The sequence below is a fragment of the Perca flavescens genome, chromosome 3 (assembly GCF_004354835.1).
Source record: "Perca flavescens isolate YP-PL-M2 chromosome 3, PFLA_1.0, whole genome shotgun sequence".
In the NCBI taxonomy this organism is placed as follows: Eukaryota; Metazoa; Chordata; class Actinopteri; order Perciformes; family Percidae; genus Perca; species Perca flavescens.
This window is the reverse complement of record NC_041333.1, coordinates 43,717,862-43,727,664: the sequence shown is the minus strand read 5'-3', so window position 1 is coordinate 43,727,664 and position 9,803 is coordinate 43,717,862. Positions and strand designations below refer to the sequence as shown.

General features: G+C 39.5%; 1 long non-coding RNA gene across 1 annotated transcript; it reads right to left on the bottom strand.

Moving 5' to 3' along the window:
• Positions 1–1,237: 1,237 nt before the first annotated feature.
• LOC114551604 (uncharacterized) lies at positions 1,238–5,162 on the bottom strand. The gene is made up of 3 exons (XR_003691948.1): positions 5,110–5,162; positions 4,108–4,133; positions 1,238–1,275 (listed from the first exon to the last, which is right to left on the bottom strand). It is a non-coding gene; the product is annotated as an uncharacterized LOC114551604 (long non-coding RNA).
• Positions 5,163–9,803: the final 4,641 nt, after the last annotated feature.

Genomic DNA, 9,803 nt, shown 5'->3' with positions numbered 1-9,803 from the left:
AACTTGTAAACAGAAAAAGTGTTGTTTGGCAGTACTTTCAGTCAAAAAGAAGAATGCCGATTTGTCTCATGGTGGCAAGGAGCCTAAACAATACACAACATGGCCGCTGTTACATTTGGTTTGAAACATCGAAAAGAATACGAGGTTGTGCATGAAGGAATCTACAGACAGCAGCCAGAATGCAGCAACTTCAGGTACGCATAAGGAAGGACAGTCACAGCTAAAAACTTGTGTTTAACCAGACAGTGCCTCTCCTGGGCTTTCAGTTTTTCCTCGGCAAATGATTCTCCCTACAGTGGGGTGGAGCGACTAAACGGCTTGCTGCCTGTTAGCTAATGTTAGCTTTCTAATTTCAACCCTCCCAATAAGCCTTCATCATACACCGTGACGCCGGATTATATACAGAAAAAGAATAAAACATCTTCAAATAACGAGTGAATGACACATCTTTAGTCTTTGATATTCAAACTGAAACAGATTTACATTTGTTAAAACATGTTGAACTCAGAGTATTTTTATCTTTAAACCTTTATGGAAATAAATCACTAACAGCTGAAGCTGCTCCAATAAAACATGACTAAAGTGAACATCAACGTCAACACAGTTTATACTAAACTAGTTTTCATCCCTGAAGAGATCATTTCAACATTCAAAAAAAAAGAAGAAGAACATTAAAGACACAATCAGTGAGACAAATGTGAACCCGAAGCCTCTTCCTCGACTAATATTTAAACCACAAGACAGGACGTTATCTCCACCTACAGAAAACACAGAGACACTGAGGCACCAGACCAGATCCTAAACCCAGGATAAAGAGGCTCAGTGAATATGGTGTTGTAGGTGTAGAGGTGGATCAGTGAGTCAGAGGAGACTCTGTAGAAGGACAGAGAGCCAGCAGGACAGTCCACATACACTGCTACTCTCTCAGAAAAAGAGGAGGAGATGCATTTTTTCTGTTATTGTGCCAGACAGTGTAACCATCATCATCAGAGCAGAACAGACTCCAGGAATGATCATTACCTCCAAAGAAACTGTCATTTCTGATTCCTCTGTAACTCACTGATATCTGAACCCATCCTCCCTTCTCTAGCTCCCAGTAACAGCGACCAGTCAGACCATCTCTACACAGCAGCTGAGGCCAGTCGGAGGACTCAAACCTCTGTGGATGATCAGGATATGGCTGATCCTCCTTCACACCTATCACCTTCCTGTTGTTGTCAGACAGTTTGAGTTTTCTGCTCACTGTGTTTGTGTCCAGTGTGAGTTCACAGGAATCTGCCAGATAGAACAAGACATAACACAGTTGCAGTTATTAATATCATCGTTAGTTCAACTTTAGTTAATAGTTATTATACTGTTAATTAAATTATCTTTAATAATTTTATAATTAATAACTGGTTTATAAAGCTTGAAATAACAATGTTTATAGATTATAAATGAAACATTTTATAGCATTGAAAACGCTTTATTAACCGTTAACAAGTTATTATAATCATCAGATACAACTTTATAATAATCATCCAAATAATGTTTGATACAATTTATTAATCATTTACAAATAGTTAAATATATAAAATATTATGATATGAGCAACAATTAACCGTTAAATAGAAATTATAGCATAACTAATAATTAGTAAACATGAATTATCCTTTTGTTGTTAGTTAACAGTAAAATAACTTTTAACTTAAGTTAAATGAACTATTAATGTATCATTTATTAGCAATGGTTATTATGAAAAGTTGCTCACACAGCAGCAGTTTATCAGACACACCTGGAGGTTTTATTCTCGTGTCCTGATGTTCATTTATATAAAAGTTTAATAATTATGCATGCAATCAGTAATCAGGGGTGGATCTACAAAGGGGTGGCAGCTGAACCTCCACTGTAGGGCCTTGACCCCCCCTAACTTTGGTGTTCAAAAACTGTGATTGTAAAAACAAACTGCCACTATGTCCACAAGCTTTTAAAACATTGAAACAAACAATTAATGTATATGAATTAATAATAAATAATAATTGTAGATGTTATTGTAGCCCCCTGCCTCTCAAATACTTAGCTACGTCCCTGCATCAAATGTATTGCATTCTGCCCTTTGATCTGTTATGATATTAGTAAAGCCAAGAACAGCATAATTCAAAATATTACAAACTGGCATGTTTGAATTCATAACATTTACGGACGGTCGCTGTTTCAAAATGCGTTACGTTAAAACACACTACTCAGTGCTTGCTGAGACCAATTTATTTGTTTATTTAAAAGGGACAATGCACATCGATTGACATTTTTTGTTTACAATCAAAATGTAAATGTGCTAGAGTTAGCAAAACAGCTAATTTCCATCTCATCATATTATATTAATAAAAAGAATGCAAGAAATATAAAAAGCAAATAAAGAAGGAAGAAGAGAAAAGAGAGGACAAAAATTAAATAAAAAATAAGTACAATACAAAGAAGGGCAGTACCTAGGATGAGGTGAACCAGCTATTGATGATTGCAGTTTTGATTGTTTTTAATCCTCTCTTTTTAAATGATAGATAGCTGGTGCTTTATCTGAGTTCAATAGGAAGGCAGTTCCAATCATTTGAGGCCCATACTGAGAAGACTGTTTGGCCAGACTTACTACGCTCTATACTGTACAACACATTCTCCCCTGGTAGCTGGCCTAGTTGCCCTGCCACTGCTGTTCTACTGTTGTATAGATCCACCCAGTGGTGGAGGTGCAAGCCCAGGTAATAGTTTGAAATGAGGCAGGCATCTAGATCCACTTTTCTAACATATCATGGCAATAAGGCTGCACAAATTAAACCAGGTGACATCCTTTACTGTCAAACTGGGAAAACAACAAATACAATGTGATTAAGAAGGCTAGTCTAAACATAACTGTTGTGTGTGTATAGCGGAGTTAATAATTCCACTTGCCATTAAAAGGTAACTTTTCATTTGGATAGTAGTTCCCATATGAGACAGGCTTTTTATGTAACATGAGCGCCATCTATTGGTGCTATTCTGCAGACTTTAGGGTAAATTCCTACACACTTATCACCAGTCTGCTGTAGCCTGTTTCATGGTAAGTCGATACATTGTTATAGTTACAGGTAAATGTGTTCATTGTGATAATATGTTATGTAGTATATGATGCATGTAGTATATCCACACGGAGGTCTCAAATTTATATTAGAGACCAGTTTTGTTTTGTTTCTTTTTTGTTTAAGCTTTTAAATGAAAAAGTCGCCACATTGTGCTAGCACTAGCCTGGTTAGCCTAGGTTGATGACCTAACTTTTTGATACAACAGTGGCAACAGTAAACTGATCATTTCTGTTTTCATTTTAGCTAACTGGAGCTCTTTATGGTGACGAACGTGATTGTGAGACACTATTCTGCTATTTACCAGAATAAACGGCTGTGATAGCCAACGTAATAGTGATGGTTTCCGCCTTGGTAAACAACACAACACAATGCAAGAGAGTGAGCGAAGAACACCCGCCACATGTGTGCATGTAATAAATCTCTTCTGATGTTCTGTTTGTTAGGCTACTTATTAGCTACAGTGCCCTACAGTGTAATGTAATACAAGGATAACCAGACCTTTTCACATCTTGTTTTTGCAGGCCATAGTAGCTGGGGATATTAGCTGAAGACTAAAAGTGGGATATTGCCAGCCAAGAAAATTCTGAGTAATGCACAGGAGGAAGAGAAGGAGGGAAATGAATGAGGAGAAGGCAGTAAACTGAGAGACCAGGTGGGTCAGAGAAGGAGGAAGACCACAAAAAGAGATGCAGAAATAAGTGAGAAGAGAAATGAAAGGAAGAATTGACTGTGAGGGATGAAGAGGAGGCCAGAAGCAGAGTGATCAGAAGGAGCCAGATGAAGATGACAGGGAGGAAAATGGTAGACCTGCAATGCCTTCTGGACCACAGGCTATATTTTAACCTTCCATATAAATTGCAGTAGAGTAGCATAACATGCACCGCCTTCCCCTGCCACCCTGCCAAGATCTCTTGCTACCCCTTTTTGCCACCCCATGTAATATGTTCTAGATCATCCACTGTTGTTCTAATGAATAAAAACAGCTGTGTATTTAAAGAGAAACTAACACACTTACATTGCATCAGATCACTCCTCTGCACCCTGGAGGAAGAAACACAGTCAGAATGATTTTCTATCCAACATGAGTCCTAACTGCTGTTAGACATGATGCACAGTTCCTCAGTCTGCCAGAGAGACAGAGAACCATCTCAGTTAACTGCTCACTGGTATCTCAGAGGAACGGGAAGATCATGTAGAAATAATAAGAGACACAGACATCACTGATCTGCTCTGGTTTCATTAATGTCCATGATAAAAAAAACAATGTGAAATATGCACGGAGACCGTTATGCTCATCACATTGTTTGTTGCAGTACTCTCGAAACATCATGGGGCCGTTCAAACCAAATCATCTGTGAATAAGTAAGTAGTAGAGAAAGCTGAGAGGAGGTAAAGAAAAGCAGGCTGCCTGGCAACAGCAGTAAACACATTCATAAATGACGCGTGCGCAAACATTACATTTTACTCTAATTATTAACATGACTACGGTTTATCTATAAGGATAATACCTAATCATCTCAAGAAAATGTGTTTTATGGGGAAAAGACTTTAAATTGACCTGATGATGGCGCTAGACAGAAAGTCAGAATAACTACATTCATCACATGGGAAACATTAATGTTCGAACCACATTTCATTAAAATCCATCCAATAGATGATAAGATGTTTTCACTTAAAGCTAAAAGTGCAAAACCTGCTGGTGAGTCAGAGGAACACTCAGAGGATCACTATGGATCAATCCTCTGGGGAATAAAAACAAGATATTATCTCAACACATTTAGGAGTTGTTGAGATATTTCAGACTGGAACAAAGTGGTGGACCAACATAACTATCCCTAGAGCCATGCTGCTAACAGGACTAAAATGAGAAGGATTTTTGATGTTTCCATTCTAAACTTGTGTATGTGTTTCCTAACTCAGGTCTACTCTCTCCTCCTGAGCAGATATAAAGTTCTTCAGCTGAAGGAGGACAAAATGAGGCACCTGCAGAGTTTGAGCTCTTGTTGTATGTTCATACCTGAGAGGGTCCACAGCAGATACATCCAATTCTCTCCGGATCTGGTGGATCCCCTCACTAGAAGATGAAGTCATATTTCATTAATACATTTTTGCTCTGTTATTTTAAACATTATACACACCGACTGAATCCACACCCATGCAAAAAAAAAAGGACCTAACTAGTGGACTGCCGTTTTGAAGCCTTGAGTTTGACAATTTGGCCATTGCTGTCTTGTTTTTGCAAACAGATGTGATGATATTGGACTGAGAAGGTGGAGAATGATGTGGCTGCCAGTGTCGTTTATGATGTTGTTACAGTGGGTGTGTGGACATCAATGAGAATATTATAATAATAATAATAATAATAATAATAATAATAATAGAGAGATGTCAGTCAGACAGGCAGAGATACTTGCTGCTACTTTGGGGCAGCTGTGGCTCAGGTGGTAGAGTGGTCACTTACTAATCGGAAGGTTGGTGGTTAGGAATCCTGGTCCCGCAGTTCCATGTCGAGTGTCCTTGGGCAAGACTCTGAACCCCCAATTGTTCCTGATGCTGTGCCATCAAAGTGTCAATGTGAGTGAATGTTTATCTGTAACTATATAAATACAGTCCATTCATATTTAGCTGTGTTTCAGACTGGGAAAGAGAGAATTAGTTGGGTGCTTAGCTGGAGGTAGGAAAGCCATGTGAGTAACAACAAACCGAGAGAGTTTAGACAGTTCTTCTCTAAGGGGCTTTCACACCTGAAAGTCCGGACCACGGTTCGGCGTTTTGCATTTGATCCGTAAGTTTGGTTTCACACTGTAGTTATACAAGGGACACGGAACTTTACAGCTGCAGCATTTATTCAGAGACAAACTGAAACCCACGCTTGTACATTTACTCCCACTTAACAAATAAACTGTTTGATGTATTCTCTGCTCTGATAGCCAACAGATGTCTGTTTGACCACTGACACCGCCTCTCTCTCATGTTCACACTCCAGCTCTGAGTCGTTCTTTAAAGGAGCTTACCTGCTGTTAAAACACCAAGATATCCTGTCAGAGCTTCCTGTATTTGGTCTGAAAGTCCAAAACCATCCACAAAATGCTTTCACTCTAAAACGAACGGGACCATGGTTCAACTTGACTACTTTTGGTCGGACCAAATTTCGATGCAGACTTTGAGGTAAGATGTGTGAGCAGAGATAGTGCAGAGCCTGAGACACCCAGATCCTGAAGGTGAACATGAGGATCTGGTGGTTATCTGTGTCAAAGGCAGTGAATGGAAAGTCCAGAAGGATCACCAGTCTTCTGGACTTTCCAAAATGTTATTGGACCTAATTGTATACATTCTTTTGTGAAACGAGTCATTACGCTTTTAAAAAACTATTTAGCTATGGTGGAGCTTATGGAGTAAACACAACTTTTAACTAACTTGGTTGTGATTGTACGCATGTAAAAAGAGAAACCGGGCGGACGGTAAACTTGACCGATGTTCTGGTCAGTACACCACTGGAGTGGAAGTAAAAAGAAAGTATAATGACAAACAACACTTAAAACCAGCGTTAGTCTCGCCTATGGCACTGATTGGATGATCGGTAGTCACTGACTCACTGTTTGATTTTACTGAGAAACCGCTGATTAATGGCACAATACCAGATGATTAATCAGTAGTTTTATAACATAGACCTGGAGCCTCAGTGATTTGATCCATCTGAACCAGCTCTCCTGCTGCCATGCCTTCTTCTTCAATTTGGTCCTGGAAGATAAAAGCCAGTTACACAATGATAAAAAACAATGATTTGCTACATTGTGTCAAAAATGTTATAGTGTCTCAGCGTGACTTGAGTGTTTATGAAGAGATTTGTTCCTCACCAGTTTCTTCAGCACTTCATGGACAGCATCAGTGAGTTTATGTTTGTGCATCTTGAACAGTTGTTTTGTCTCAGTTGTACACTCTGTTGTACACAACCTAGACTAAATAATATAACGTTAGAGCCCGGCATCACAAGCTATTTTTCCGTGTTAATTCAGAGTTTCAGAGGTAAATGAAGTAGTTTCCTCACCAAGGGCTTTAGCCTTGTTCAGGCTTTATGATCCCAGCATCTCTTCATCAGTACTGTCAACTCTCAACCCGCAGCATCGCCCTGGATATCAGCCAGCTGTGGGCGGTCCCACAGCTAATTTAAAAGAAATTGTGTTTAGATCAGTCCTAGCATTGAGTAGCAGTAGCAAATGACATGCTGACCTAAAAGCTGTTTGTACATATACTTAAAGTAAAGCACTGTAATTTGTTTATTCCACATATTACTGGCAGCACCACAGTGACGCTTGCTGTAAGGCAGCGCCATTTACACTAACGTTGAGTATGCAAACAAAACACCCAAATGAGAAAAACTCTAAGATAAAGGTAGATGATGTTCTGAGCAATTTTCTCAAAAATTTTTACAAAAGGTACCACTGTTCGGGTTCTTTAAGAATCTCCCCATTTAACAGGGGCATCAGGAGAGGACACGTTGTTATGACTCGTTGTGGTTTTTTATTTACACCGATTGTTTCTCCATACAGTTGTTTAGTCCACAAATAGCAGGTTATAAACCTGTAGAAATAGAAAGGCTATGGTGTAAACAACAATATTAGCCACATACCTAATATACCATATTCTCAATAATATACAAATGTACATATATAGGATATAAATCTTAGTCTAGGCAGTTCTTAATATTAAATATTATCATTGTACATAGTGTCTAAACTCAATGACTAAACAGCAATATATCTAAACACAATAACGCACATCAATATCAATGTTACATTAATCCAGTAACCCAAACCCACAGGGTGTACGTTGGTTCAAAGTGAAAACAGTAGGTGTAGTTTTTAGATAGCGACGCTGTGCACAGCAATCCATTACCGATGTAAAATCAATTGACTACATTTCCCATCCAGCACTGCAACCAGGAAGTAACCAGTGACAGTGAGACGCACCAATTTCAAACATTTACTGAATATAGTCACGGATCCTATCAGGTCGACAGCGTTAAACATCGACTGCACATAAGGTTTTATCAGCGTGACCAACGTAACAGTTATCAAGCAAACAAATCGCGCACATATACATCGGCAGCACAGCAGTAGCGCAACAAACAAACAACCTTAAACCGCAGCTCAACGTAGCGAAACAGCAGCTTACCGGTGGCGCGCATCTCTCCTGACGAGACGACGTCAGAATTAGTACTCGGTCCCGTTTATTGCCTATGCCCATTCATTTCTGGATTCTAACACATCGTCTTTTTCCTCTTTTTGGGTTCTTACTGGTCCACGTTTCAACTCTTGACTGGCCCATACTTCAATCAGGTAAGTCCCTCCCACCTTTTAACCTGTGTTACATCGCTGTTGAACACCCGTGACGTAGTGAACGCTACAACCACAAAATCAGACACTTTGGGCCGCAAACAATCTCAAAAAGGGGCGGAAATCCTGGAGGACTGCTAAATACACAACAGTCATCTACTTCCATATGGTTGTTTCCTGGCAATGGACCAAAGGAGTATCCCAAAACTAAAAGACAGGCGGAGAGAGTTACATGTCAGGATTATTATTCATATCATAACAATCACAACCTGGTTGATTGATGGCTAGGGGTTTTGTTGTCGTCTGTAAATTAATGCTTATGTGAGAATGAGGATATTCAATGACAATAAGGAAATCTGTGCATGAAGTCATGTTAGTATCCCTACTCGAAAATAAATTCCCCCTGTTAAAAAGACTAAGGGATCATATTTTGACTTCCTGTCAATACTGAACGTAATGTTAGCATGGCAGCTGGAGGATCCATCTACAGTTATTATTTATTATATGATAAATAAAACACTTTTATACAAATTAACTGGTTCAATGCTCTTATGCCTGTAGATATCAAAGGATCTGGAAGGTCTGTACGATCTTTCAAGCCTCTGGTGGCATGTAGCATGGTTGCTCGTCCTCCTCGTGGTCCGTAATCGTCGAAACCAGTGTGATGCTGCAGGAAATCCAAGACGAGGCCTAAATCATAGCTGCAGAAAATTAGCAAAGAGAGGAAGGAGGGTGACCAGATAGCTCAGTTAGTAAGTGGGTGCCCATATGGAGGCTTGCTCCTTAAAACTGTGACCCAGGTTCAACTCCAACCTGGAGTCATTTCTCCCCTTTAATTTCTTCAGCTATCCTGTCAATAAAGGTCTAAAAAAAATGCCAAAATAATCTTTAAAAAAAGGAAGAGGAGTTAAAAAGAGGTTCTTTATTTGGTACAACAACTTTTATTTAAAAGGGTGTGCAGAGAAGACTGACATGAAACCAGTCATGAACTTGACATTAACCTAAACAACATAACCTGTTATAAATATGTCATTGCAGGCCATTATCAAACTTTAAGAGACTATATGGTTTATGTGTTAACATTACATTAAACTGACATTAAAGCTTTTAATGCGTAACTTTTTGATATTAATGAGCGTCCGTTACATTCAATCCATCCATCCATCCATCCATCTTAGGTCCGCTTATCGGATTATTGTCGAATTACGGCGGGGGGCAACTCAACAGGGGACCCAAACTTCCCTTTCCCGGGCAACATTAACCAGCTCCGACGGGGGATCGATCGTTTCAGGCCAGGTTGGAGATATAATCCCTCCACCTAGTCCTGGGTCTTCCCGAGGCCTCCTCCCAGCTGGACGTGCCTGGAACACCTCCT